The sequence below is a fragment of the Tamandua tetradactyla genome, chromosome 7, assembly GCF_023851605.1.
Source record: "Tamandua tetradactyla isolate mTamTet1 chromosome 7, mTamTet1.pri, whole genome shotgun sequence".
NCBI lineage: Eukaryota > Metazoa > Chordata > Mammalia > Pilosa > Myrmecophagidae > Tamandua > Tamandua tetradactyla.
The window spans coordinates 128,869,315-128,882,836 of record NC_135333.1 but is presented as its reverse complement, the minus strand read 5'-3'; the positions used below and the strand labels follow the sequence as shown (position 1 = coordinate 128,882,836).

Below are 13,522 nucleotides of genomic sequence, written 5' to 3'. Positions count from 1 at the left end.
CCCGCAGAGAAGGCCAGCAGAGTTTGCCCTGTGTCTTCCCACATAAGAAAGAACCTCAGTTGAAAGTTAGCTGCCCTTCCTTTGAAGAACTAAAGAAATAAATCTCCTTTTATTAAAAGCCAATCCATCTCTGGTGTGTTGCATTCCAGCAGCCAGCAAACTAGAACAGATGGCCAGAGCAATGTTTATTTCATTCATTGCTATATCTCCAACACCTTGTACAGTGCCTTGAATTAACAGGCTCACAATACATATTAAATAAAAAGGAATGAAAATCTAAAGTGTGAAATAGGTTATTATAAGGCCATATATGAAATGTTTAGGATTATATTAAAGAAAATTTGAAGAGCGTTATAAAATTGCTTATCATAAGTTTAAGACTTTCATATGTTAACATATATAGAAAACAGAATTGAAAAAGAAGGAAAAAAACAATATGAAAGCAATATTAATCTCTAAGACACATATAATGATATTTGTGTTTTTTAACAGATACATTATTTTTCAATATAAATTTTGATTGGTATTATAATTATTATTTTAACTTATTTCCCAAGGTACAGTTAGGAAATTACATCTTTCAGCTAAAAGGGTAAATGATAACCTTAGACATTACTTAAATCAGGGATTAAAACCTCAAATTCTTGAGCTCCTAGAAGTTCCATGGATGCCCTTCAGTGAATATGTGAAATTGAATACAATAGTTTGAGTGTATGTACATTTTGGGATGTGGAAGAAATGTGAATATTATTTATTATTTATATATATTAATAATATAATATATTATACATATATATTAATAATATAATATATATTAATAATATAATATATATTATTAATATATATTATGTATATAAGTATATATATTATATATATGTATTTTTTTATCATGCTCAAAAGTTCAAGATACATTGGGTCAGTCCCAAAGTCTTCAAAGTGTTGCCTCCAGACCTGTATCATTAGACTATATCTGGGAACTTGTTAAAACTGTTGACTCTGTAGGCCCCACCCCAGACCTAGTGATTAAAAATCTCTGGGACCAAAAAATATGTGGTTTAATAAGTCTTGTGGATGATTCTGATGATTGATAACTCTGTCAAATCATTAATCGCTAGTCCAATAATTCCAAATGCTGAATTCAATCAATAAAGTAAAAATCTCTGGATGTAAGGCCCAGAGATTAGTGTTTTGTTTAAAACTCCCCAATGGATTTAAAATGCAGTGGAAGGAAAATCAGTGGTCTAGCTGAATGCCTTTTTGTTTGTTTTAACAGCTAACATCTATGCATTACTTTCAAATTAGCAAAATGTTTTCAACCACATCCATCTACCGATCCAGCCTTAGCAGGGTTAGGGTGAGACTGTACATATTAAAATGTCTAAATAAATAATAGTCAGAAATCATTATACAAATTGTTAAATAAAATATATTTTATCCTTTTTCCTTCAGAAATATGCTCCCATAATGACAAAATAAAAAAATAAAAGTAAACTGATGGTTTTTATATGGCTCAAAGTTGGCAAAATATTAGAGTCTAGATGTTCTAATGAATAATGAATTCTTTAATTCATTAAATGAAAATGTAGCAATGATATACCTGTGTGTTAGTTTGAAAGCTGCTAAAATGCACTATAACAGAAATTGAATAGCTTTTATATAGGGGAATTTAATAAATTACAAGTTTACAGTTCTAAGGAAGTGAAAGTGTCCAAATTAAGGCACCAACAAAAGGTAACCTGCATTCAAGAAAGGCTGATGGGTTGGGAACCCCGCTGTCAGCAGGAAGTCACCTGGCTGGCATCTGCTGGTCCCTTGCTCCTGGGCTCCGTTGCTTTCTGCCTCTGTTCCTGTGAAGGTCCCTCACTTTGCTTCTCTGGGGCTGGCTTTTATCTCTTTGCTTCCCTTGGCTCTCTCCAGATTCTGGCTTGTTTAGCATCTCATGGCAATGTCTTCTGGGCTCCAAGCATCTCCAAACATCTGTGTCTCTGTTCTCCACCTGTCTGCGTCTGTTTCAGCTCTGCTGTGAAGTGTCTGTCAGCTCTGAGACTTTTGTTGTTTCTCTAGGGTCTGTCGTTTCTGAGGTTTCTCCAAAATGTTTCCTCTTTTAAAGGATTCCAGTAATCTAATCAAGACCCATCTGGAATGGGTGGAGTCACATGTCCATTTAATCAAAAGTCACACCCACAATTGGGTGTGTCACCTCTCTGTGGAGATAATCTAAACAAAAGATTCCAACCTCTACAGTATTGAATCAGGATTAAAAGAAAGGGTTGTTCCCACAACATTGGATCAGGATTAAAACATGGCTTTGAAAATACATAATATTTTCAAACCAGCTCAACCTGATTAATAAATTATCTAATATTCATTCCATACCATTTATTTTCCTTGCAGTTGGCAAAAGAAATCACTATGTTGTTGTAATGAAGGTTTCCACAGAATTCTTATGTTGAAATAATGATTAAAAGATAAAATGTAATGATATTCAACATGTACACGATTTGACTAGATTTTCATCAAAAACGTTAAAGTAAATGTGAAGTATTTGTAGCCACCACATGCAAATTTTGCAAATACTGTACTATCTCATGAATACTTCTAAACCCAAGAATTGGAATATGATGAGAAGACTGTTTTTTCTTTTTCTTTTTTTGCATGGGCAGGCACTGGGAATGGAACTGGGTCCCTGGCATGGCAGGTGAGAACTCTGCCACTGAGCCACCATGGCCTGCCCAGAATATGATGAGAAGAAAGAAAAGGGATACTTGGCATCACTTGGAAATCTTAAGTTCTAATAATTTATTGCACTCAAGCAATATGAGAGGTAACTGATTTTATCTTTTCCCTACAAACCTTCCCAGCAGAGAGAAGTAACTGCCTTTTGTTTTATAGGCACAGGGCAAGCTACGGAGGAATGTTTCTCTGCACTGTCAATGGTGTTAGGAAAGTCAATGTTTTGGGTTCTGGGTTGCTCTGTGTCTGAACTGACACCAAAGATAGAAAAATGTGATATGCAGGACTCACTAAAGTCCAAGACCCATGTCTAACCACATTATTTCTTTGAAATCTATTAGTTATTTGTAATCTGTATAAGCACTCTTTGGGTTAGTCACTTTTATTAAACTTATAACATTTTATTAAAATTAAATTTTTAAATTTTAATTTTAATAAAAATAAGTGAATACAGGAACCATAGATTTCTCTTTGTATGGGATCATCCAAATTATGTTTGTTATGCTGGCCAATTGTTAATAGTGACCTTCTTTCATTCTCAGACATGTCCTGGTTAGCATAATACATTGCATATTCTTTCTGTAGGTGAGTAAATCAAGGTTTATAGGAATAAGCCTTTCAATTGTATCAGCTGTAGAAGTGTGTAGATATAATTGGAACCCAGATATACTATTAGTTCTTCTCTGTAGGCTGTTTCCTTCAAGTGAAGTGTCCAAAAATTATCCAGACAATCAATTTGTGAGCAAAGAGTATCTGGCTTAATATCTTATAATTTGATACATTATGAAAAAAAAGTTATTTAGTTTGGTAACATATCAAATGTATTTCCATAAGAGTTGAATGAATTATCTTAGCTATTACAGATAACTATGCATTGAACATTTTAAGTCATTTTTTTATGATTTAAGGGTCTCATTATAAGTTATATGATTTAATATAGCCATTATATACAAACATTTCTTTCCATTAAAATTATATTTGTTTAATGGGAGTAAATTGTTAACTGAAAGATATTAAGAGATAGATTAAATGTGGCTGCACTTAACCTCTATGAATGTATGTGGGTACTTAATCACTGGTAATTAATTTGATAACCTGACCCAATCAGTGCTCTATAAGGATATCGATTTAATATACTAACTTACTGGCTGAGATTGTTTTATTATTTGCCACCATTCTCTTCTATGAATTGAAATAAAATGTAATCAGATGAGGAGTCAGGGAAATATTTTACAAAAATATGATTTTTAAATGGAAGAGAGAATAATCTTTGTTCTTATTTTCACTTATTTTTCAAACAAGTGCTTTAGTGGGTTGATTAGTAAGGATAGACTACCTTCTGTGGCAGTAACAATTAAACCTCCAAATCTTAGTGGTTAAGGTAATAAAATATCATTTCTCCTATATGATGAATTCATCGCATGCAATCCATGTCTCCTTCATTCTATGACTTGGAGATCAGTGGTGGAATGAATTATGAACCCCAAAATGGACGTGTGCATGTTCCTGGTCTTGGCCCACATTCTGGTGGATGTGGCCCCATTGTAAATAAGATCTCTTCAAAGGTGTGACTTCAGTTTGGGTGTGGCCTAACTGAATCAGGCTTGGTTTAATCTGATTGCTGGAGTCCTTTTTAAACAGAAAGTCAGATCGAGAAGCTTGGGCAGCATCCAGAATCTGGAAGTTAATGGAATCCTGAAAGGCAAGAGGATACCACCATACGCATTGCCATGTGATAAAAAAAGCCGAGAACTGAATATCGCTGGCAGCCAGTCGCAGGATGGCAAAGTCTTCTGAGAGAAAGCATTACCTTGCTGACACCTCAACTTTTGATTTCTCCTAACCTCAAAACAATCAGCCACTAAATTCCCAAGCCATGTTTAAGCCAACCCATTAATTGGTATTTCTTTCAGCAATTAGGAAAACAAAATAGGATCTGAGATACTGAACTCTTGCAAATTTGCCACCACAGCCCACGAGTTGAAGGCCACCATGACGTGAATGAGGAAGATTCTGGAAGCAGATCAAATTTTAATAGTCTCAGTTCAGAAACAACATCCCATTTCTGTTTAAAGTTCAGTAGTCAGAAATAATCACCTGACCTCTACCCTAGTGAAAGGGATCCTGGAAAATATGTAGGAAAAACATGGTCAGTTGATGAACAATTACTTTTTTGATATAATGTGTGGCTAAGATACTCATTTGTTAGAGGTGAGCATATATTGAAAATTGGCCAAGAGTACATACTCCGATAAAATTGTCTCTTCATTCCTTGTTTTTATTTTATTAAACTCTAGCTTAATAAGATGCGCAAAGAATTTTTCAGAATTATTACATTTCCTTTTGCAATCTTGTTTTAAAGCTTATGCTGTTGCTACCACACTGCCATTTAATTGAATTCACTTAAGATGTGCACAATTTTAAAAACTTTCAGGACATGTGGCATTAATGAAAGAAAGAATCTCCGTTGGAAGAAGACAAAATTTAATTCCCTAAAAAAAAAAAAAAAATTCATAGGAGAGTTTACAGTTCTGTAAGTGAAGGCAGGAAACACTGACACACTAGAATTGATTCTATATGTAAGATTTTGATCCCTCAATTTTAATGAGTTAATTAAAATCTTTTGGGAGAAATTGCTGAAGTACTCTACTGTGTAAATTCGACTAACTATAATTCACTTCAAAATAACAAATCACAGAAGTGTTCTAAAATTACACCTTATCCATACAGTAATATCTTAAAATATTAGAATAAGCAGGGGATGTGATGAAAATATACATTGATTGGAATGAGATTCTTTCTTCTGCCATTGGAGCATCCCAGAGTCTTCCACTGCCTTAAGTTATGTCAGTCTGTGAAGTTAGGAACTACTGTATATACTGAGGAGTAAACTTTGAAGCAGCCGGAAAGGAGGAGTTATTGTAGGTGAGGCAGCCACTACATGGAATATGAAGACCAAAGTGGCCTTGCAAAAGCATAGATAAGACAGTTGATGCAGAAACTAAGTGCCTAAGGATATTATGGCAACTGCTGAGTCAAGCCTCTTCTGAAGCCACTATAGTTCTCTTCTCATTTACCTGAGTAAATAAATCTACTTAAAATAGTATAAATTTTGTTCTCTGTCAACTGCCACCAAAGTAAGTACCACTGACAAGCCATTTAAAATGGAATATACCATTTAAATATTTATATATGCGTAGGGAACTTGTGAAAAACTAATAGAAATTCACATCATACGACAAATACATTTTAGATTCTAATTCCCTGTAGGTGTTTGGCATGGATCCAGTCTGTTTCTAAATTTACAAACTCTCATCTCATTACTCCCTCCTCTATGACCCATATCACACCCAGTGCTACACCCATAGTGTGCTTTCATAATTTGCTGTTTCCTCTGGATACTATCTCTAGTATTCTTCAAGTTATAGAGTATGTGGAGAAGAAGTTGACTTACAATTTTCTGTCCTATGCCAAGCATCCCCAAGTGGTTTATACATGTAATTTTGCTTACTATTCACAGAAAATTGAGAGGTAATATTGTGGACTTATAATGTTTAGTTACTCATGGCGCTAATATCCACCTTCTTCCTAAAATAATCATCCATACTATATGGGTCTATTAGAGGATGCTAATTTATTATAAACCCCATCTCCCTGACCTCTGTGATTGGCTGAGGAAAGGGAGTATTGGAAATTCAACTCAAGCTGGATCACTTAGTACATTTTTCCCAGATATTTTTGAACTTGAGATAAGAGAAGGTGGCTCTCAGTTTTTCCCTGGTGGCTGACATTGTAGAAGTAATCAAGGGAGTTGCTTTTATGGAAGAAACCAACATTTAGTAGCAAAGAATCAAGGTGTCACATAGAATAGATAAAGATAGGGTACTGCAAGCCTTATGTCCCTAAATTCCAGCTATACTTTTTATCTTCCTACAGCTATATGAGCCTTCCAAATATGCTTGGTTTATCTAAACTTATTCCATGTGAATTGCTGGCTTTGCAACCAAAAAAAAAGTTCAAGATAAAAAGATTGGTGGATTCTATCATATTTTGTAATTTATGTATCACACTAACATGTATTTAAGCCAGGACTTAACCAAGGTAGACGAATTATAAAGCCTTTGTTTTTTCAATATGTAGTCACACCATCTCCTATCTTTCTATCGTGACATTTAATACACTGCATTGATCACTTTGAGTTTGAATCCTGACCTGTCCCTAAGTACCTGGATGACTATGCTATTTAAAAGCTTTAAGTTAACCATTTAGAGTGATAATTTCATCTTCTCAAACAAGTCAGCTTTATCTTTCGCCCTTCTTATTTTAGAGCATAAAACATATTTGAATGAGTAGAGATGCTTTGTGTAATGTATCCATCACTGTGTATAGATATTTCATAACTCATTGGTCTTATTATTATCACTTTCATCATCATCTTTCTTATTATAGATAATCTGAAGGAAACACCCATGACTTAACTCCAGGAAAATTGTTTTAAGTATTTAGTCCTTGTAACCATAAAAGGTTACTTTTAGAAGTGATTTGATTAACACTTTACAATTTTGGTGGTGGTGGTGGGGGCATAGCCTTTCTAATCAAATTTTATTGATAAGTAGCTAAAGACAGCCAAGCAATTTACTAAAGGAGATCTAACTTCAAGGAAAAAATCCAGTAACAGCACTGACTCATATATCTGATTGAGATTAAAGGGGGAAATGTTAGATTGTATATACGGTAACAGAATGAACATTTAAAAAATTCATGGAACTTCACTATACAAACAGTGAACCCTAAGTTAAGCCACAGACTATATAGTTAATAGCACAGTTATAAAAATGTGCTATGATCAAATATAACAAATGTTCCACACCTATGCAAGGCGTTAATAGGCTGGTATATAGGAATCCTGTATTTTATGCATTATTGTTCTGTAAACCCACAATTTCTCTCCTTTAAAGAAAAAAAGGGGGATAAAGCATTTAATATTATAAAACAGTACTTTCCTAAAGATTTTTGAAAAAACAGAATAGTGAACATGGCTTTCTTTCTATTTGAATACTTACAAAATAAAATAAAATCAGCTGAGAGCATCATGATGTGGGAGAAAAAAGAAAGGACTTTTTTCTCTTAGAAAGTATGACGTTAGAAGAAAATTTCACCTCCAAGAGACTGGAATTTATGTAATTGCATAATTCAATTGTATTTTCATTTTTTAACAATGAATAATAATCTTATACATTAAAGTAGATGAAAGTTATTATGAAGACATTAGGTAAATAGTTGTGGTATTGCTTAATTATTTGAATTATGCCAAATAGCCATTATGTCAAAATTGACTAAAGGTTAATAATTACCAGAAGTGAGCCAGGCAAGCACTGGACCTGCATAACTCATTCCATTCACACAATAACCCCATGGCACAGCATTATTATTGTTTATTCCACAAATAAAAAAAAAAAAAACAACAACAAACTGATACCGAGAGAAGTGTAGAACCATCTACTAAGAGATGGAACTGAAATATAATTCGCAGACTCTAGATCTAAATCCAGTGACTTGGCTCTTATCACTATGCCATATAACATATGTTATCTAAGAAACATAGAATTTTAAGCCCTGCTTAAGTGCCTCTCTCCCTCCCTCTCTCGTGTAAACTGGTATTCAACCAACACTCAATAATGATTAATTGTACACCAACTTCATACTCATTTCTGTGCTAGCTATGGAAATTCAAAATTTTAAACAGCCTGCTATTTGCCCTTGAACAATATAGTGAGTTTGCATAGATATTTAACAACAGATCAAATATACTTCATTTACTTTTCAAGATTTTATCTGTCTAGTATGTCCAATTATTTCTATTTTTCTGAAAGCTTAGCATTAGAAAAAATTTCATTTCTAAAATTATTGACTACAATTTTTTTAAAGCTATCTCTTGCATCTTAGTGTTTGAAATAGTTTTATTATTTTAAAAATAATATATAATTATTTTGGAGTTGGAAGGAGAATAAAGCATAATAATTCATACAACCAAGACCTCAATTCCCTAACTGGAAATTATCACATGCATAAGACACCGCAGTTTTTTAATACTTCCAAAAAGTATATTTCCAAAGATGATAGAGGGATTTTAGTATAATTATTTTGGAGTTGGAGGGAGAATAAAGCATAATAATTCATATAATCAAGACCTCAATTCCCTAACTGGAAACTTACTCCAAATCTGTCTGGCTTTTGTTTCTTCTTAGCATTTTTACTGAGGCATAATATTCATCCAGTAAAGTACATGGATTTCAATTATATACCTTAATGAATTTTTACATAAGTAGCCACCAGTGTGGCTACTTCCAAATATTTTATATTTCCAAAATATAAAGGTTTCCAAAATAAAGGAATAGAATATTTCCAGTATCCTAAAAGCCCTCTTTCCTATCCCTGTCTAGTTGATATTGTCCCCCACAAAATTAATCTCTATTCGGACTTGTATTACTATAGAAAGTTTGCCTGTTCTTGAACATCATATAAAGTGGGTCACTCATTTTTATACTCCTTTGTGGCTGGTTTCTTTTATTTAACATTACATGCATGTTATTGAGTGTAGTAGTAGTTTACGTTTGTTGCTATGTAGTATTTGACTGTATAAATATACCACAATTTGCATATGCAATCTACTGTTGATATACATGTGGGTTGTTTTCAGTAGTTAGTTATTCTTATGAATAAAATAACTATAAATATATTTTTACTGTTTTTTGTTATATGTATATGTGCATATATTTCTCTTGGTTATATATGTCAGTGTTTGATTACTTAATCGGGGTAAGTATATTTAGCTTTAGTAGCTATAATAATTGGCCATTTTGAAGCATCAGCCTTTATTTATATAATGCAATAGACATAATCTGGATGATTCATACTGCCGATCATTTGTATGTGACTACGTGGCTGCTGCTGTTGTTGTATTTGTTTTGAATGGCTGAATTTTTATTTCTAACTTGCCTAAAAATTTTTTTAATCATGTGAATTTCTGTTTTTTTAAAAACAATTTCTGAAGAATGAGCAAAAGGTAGTTTTGAAAAGATAATTTTAAAACATGAGCAAATACTTTTGCTTTGAAACTGCAACTGAAAATAGTAAGTAGTAAATGTGCATTAAATAAAATGTAAGAGTGTAACTGCAATACAAAGCCAGAGTGTATCTTCTAAAATTTTATTTTATTTTTTTTTCCCAATGATTTTGGAAGAACGAAATAGTTTGCCCTGACCAATAGCTATTTGTTCTTTGAATATGCACCATTAAAAACTGTATCTAATTTGATATTCCAAAAATCAGTGTAAAAGAACCCTCTCATTTTCTTATATTGTTTAATCTATGTCACACTCTTGTTAGTTTAATGTATCAAGGGTATGAATACAGGACAAGATGTGTAACTGAAGAAGTTATTAATATTGCTGAGGAAACTATTAACCCAATTTCCAAGTATCTTCCTTATATTCATTCAGGACTTAGAGATAATTGAAATAACCTTTGAGTTTTTAATCATGTAATGCTCTTAGTTCCAGAATAATTTAGAAACTCTTATCCACTTGTATTTAATATTTTTATACCTGAGAAAATATTGTGAAGGCTAAATTTACTTTTTAGATAGTAATGATATATAAAAGAACTTTTGACATGTGCTTTAGAATCTCACACCATAACTATTCTCTGAAGATATAAAATCGTTACATCTGCTTCTTCCTCCACTCACTCTCTCTGCCCAGTTCATAGCTGCCTGCATGGGTAAGACACCGCATTTTTTTATACTTCCAATAATTGTTTCTGACCTCTGCAATCATTTCTATGCTAGTCTTGATCCATTTTTGTTCATCTTTCTTTGCCAGCAATAGCTTCTTGCGAAAATCACCCAACAGGTTTGCCTTTTGAGAGAAAATATTGAAATGAAATGTTAATCTATAACCAAAATTACTCTCTATAATACTGTTGACTTCTTGGAATTAAGAACAGTACAGCAGGCAAATATCACAATAGAGAAGTAGTTACCACCAAAAGTAAAGCGATATAGATAATAGATAGATAGATAGACAGACAGACAGACAGACAGATAGGTAGAGTATTAGTCCGGATTCTCTAGAGAAACAGAACCAACAGGAGATATCTGTAATTATGAGATTTATAAAACTTTTTCACATAACCATCAGAATGCAAGAATCCAAAACCCATGGATCAAGCTGTGAAGCTGGCAATTCTGATGAAGCGTCTTGATGAACTCTGCAGGAGAGGCTGGCTAGCTGAAGAAATAAAAATTCTATTTTCTCCCTTAAAAGTCTTCAATTGATTGGATCAAATCCAAATGATTGGATTCTCTGATTTGCTGAAGATTCACCCTTAGCTGATTGTAGGTGTAGTCAGCCACAGATGAAATCAGCTGACTGATGGTTCAATAAATCTGCCTTCTGGTTTATAAACCAGTCATGAAATATCCTTGCAGTACTGGTTAGGCCATTGCTTGCTTGACCAGACAACTGGACACCATCACCTGGCCAAGTGACACATCAACTTAACCATCGCAGTCCACCCCTGTCAACTTGGCAGCTATACTCTTCACCTTAAACCATACTGAATATCTAAGAAGAACATAATAACAGATGTAAGTTTTGCCTAGCAATACTCAATTATCCTGCATACAACCAGAAATCTAAATCTCTCCAGAAGAGGGTGCAAGTTCCTAGATAACATTCACTCTTGATATCCTATAACTTAAATACTATAACATGAACAATATACCTTATATCATGCAAGAAGAAGAAAATAAGATTTTTGCTTTATGTATAAATTCAAACATACTCAAAACAAGGAGGAAATATTCATACCATCATAGTCCTCATTTCTATAACTGTTCTCGTGGTTGTAGTTCATATTTATCACTACCTTCTTCCACTACCCCTCCCATGTTCACTTTACCTTCAGCAAGCACTTCAGCTGGACATGGTTCTTTGCCTGGTGGGGTGACATAAACCTTCATTCCTTGACTAGATTTCCTTCATTATTGACTAGAATTTTTTAAATTCTGGGCCATTGGTAGTCTTGCCTGGATTGAGTTATTGCACGTTCCTATTGACTTTAATCACAGGGCGTGGTATTTCTAAGAGACATCCTAGGGAATCTTCTGCATAAACTCTTCTTTACCTCTATTGTGTAGTTGCAGTCCTAGTTCCCCTTGATAGTCAGGCTCAATCACCACAGTCAGTATGGTAACTGCCTTCCTTGCCTGTTGATTCAGAGGCATCAGAAGCTCAAAGTGGCCATATGGCAGTCTTAACTTCCAGTTCAATGGACTCATTGTTGTGTCTCCTGGTTGGATGACTCCTCCTTTTGGAACTAAGGCCTGTAGACCAGCAGAGCTTAAGGTTGCAAGGAAATGGAAGCATGTTTTTTTCTAATGAATAACTAAGAGTGACAGTGAGTGGTGCCACTCCATTTCCACCCCTTGAATCCTCAACCAGTGAATCATGGTGACATGGTCAGGTTCATGTGTCAACTTGGCCAAGTGGTGGTACCTGTTTGTCTGGTTGGGCAAGTGCTGGGCGGTCTGTCACAATGAGGACATTTCATAGAATTAAATCATGATCACGTCAGCTGTATCCACAGTTGATTCCATTTGTAATCAGCCAAGGGAAGTGTCTTCTGCAAAGAGTGATGCTTAATTTAATCACTGGAAGCCTTTTAAGGAGGGTTCAGAAGAGACAGGCTCTCTTCCTGCTTTGGCTGGTGAGCCTCTCCTGTGGAGTTCATTCAAACCCTCAGAATTGTTGGGTTGAGGACTCAAGGGGTGGAAATGGTTCTTTATTGATGTTTGGTTTAAATTATTCTAGACCTTTTGAACAGCCCATGTTTAACTGTACAGATTTTCTCAGTTCTCCTTCCTCTGATTCTTGCCCTGGATATGTGATTTTTAAGATTGCACTTTTTGTACAGTAATTTCACCTCAAAGAGAGAGCTTCCTTTCTTCTATTCCTTCTCTGGGAATCTTATCTGTTCTATTTGTTTTTGCGCAGACTTTTCTCCTCAGCTCCTATGATTTGTTTAAATTCTCTCCCTCACTCAGGGCCCCAATTTACCTTATCCTTTTCTGTTCTCGGACTTGTCTGATCTTATAGCAGTTCAGTCCCCCTCCTCCCCCTTTTTGGGTGGAAGCTTTTTCCCTTCCAGTTTCTTCCCTGTTAAGGTATCACACCCTAGGGAGTCAGATGGGGTCAATCCAGAAAGATGGATCACTTCACAAAATTCTGTTTCCCTTTAGGTCTGTTTTCCCTTTAGGTGACTGCAACTGGATTGAATGAGAGCACAATAATTATCATCTCTCCGTCTCTGTCTCTCACTCATCATCTATCTTTCTATTTTCCTATAATCTATATAACCTAGTGTGTCTCAATATACTATTCTATCACTTATGGAATGATATAAAAATTTGTGAGAGTGTTTTTGCTTTTGACATGATTAGGGGTACAACTGGCAATTAATAAGCAAGGTCCAGGGATGCCAGAATACCTGCAAGATATGCTGTACTTATTTTTAGCCTGTATTTCAAAATATCCAGTATTCAGAAAAAATGTTGACATTTTTTGTTAATATTTAAAATAAATTTTAAAGTTTTACCCACAGTTATCACTGTTAAATGGGCAATGTGATTTTTTTTTCAATAAAACAAGTGATTGAGTGAATACATTAGAAAGCATCATGTTGCTAAAATAGGTAAATGTTTACTGTATTTCCAAAGTTTAAGCAA

The 13,522-nt window shown here is 34.2% G+C and overlaps 1 long non-coding RNA gene across 1 annotated transcript in view; it reads left to right on the top strand.

The window, feature by feature from the left end:
• The window catches only part of LOC143690141 (uncharacterized), a 193,306-nt gene that overhangs the window by 120,397 nt on the left and 59,387 nt on the right, over positions 1-13,522 (top strand). The window contains exon 4 of the long non-coding RNA XR_013179009.1: positions 2,664-2,824. This is a non-coding gene — a long non-coding RNA (uncharacterized LOC143690141). The remainder of the gene's footprint in view (positions 1-2,663; positions 2,825-13,522) is intronic.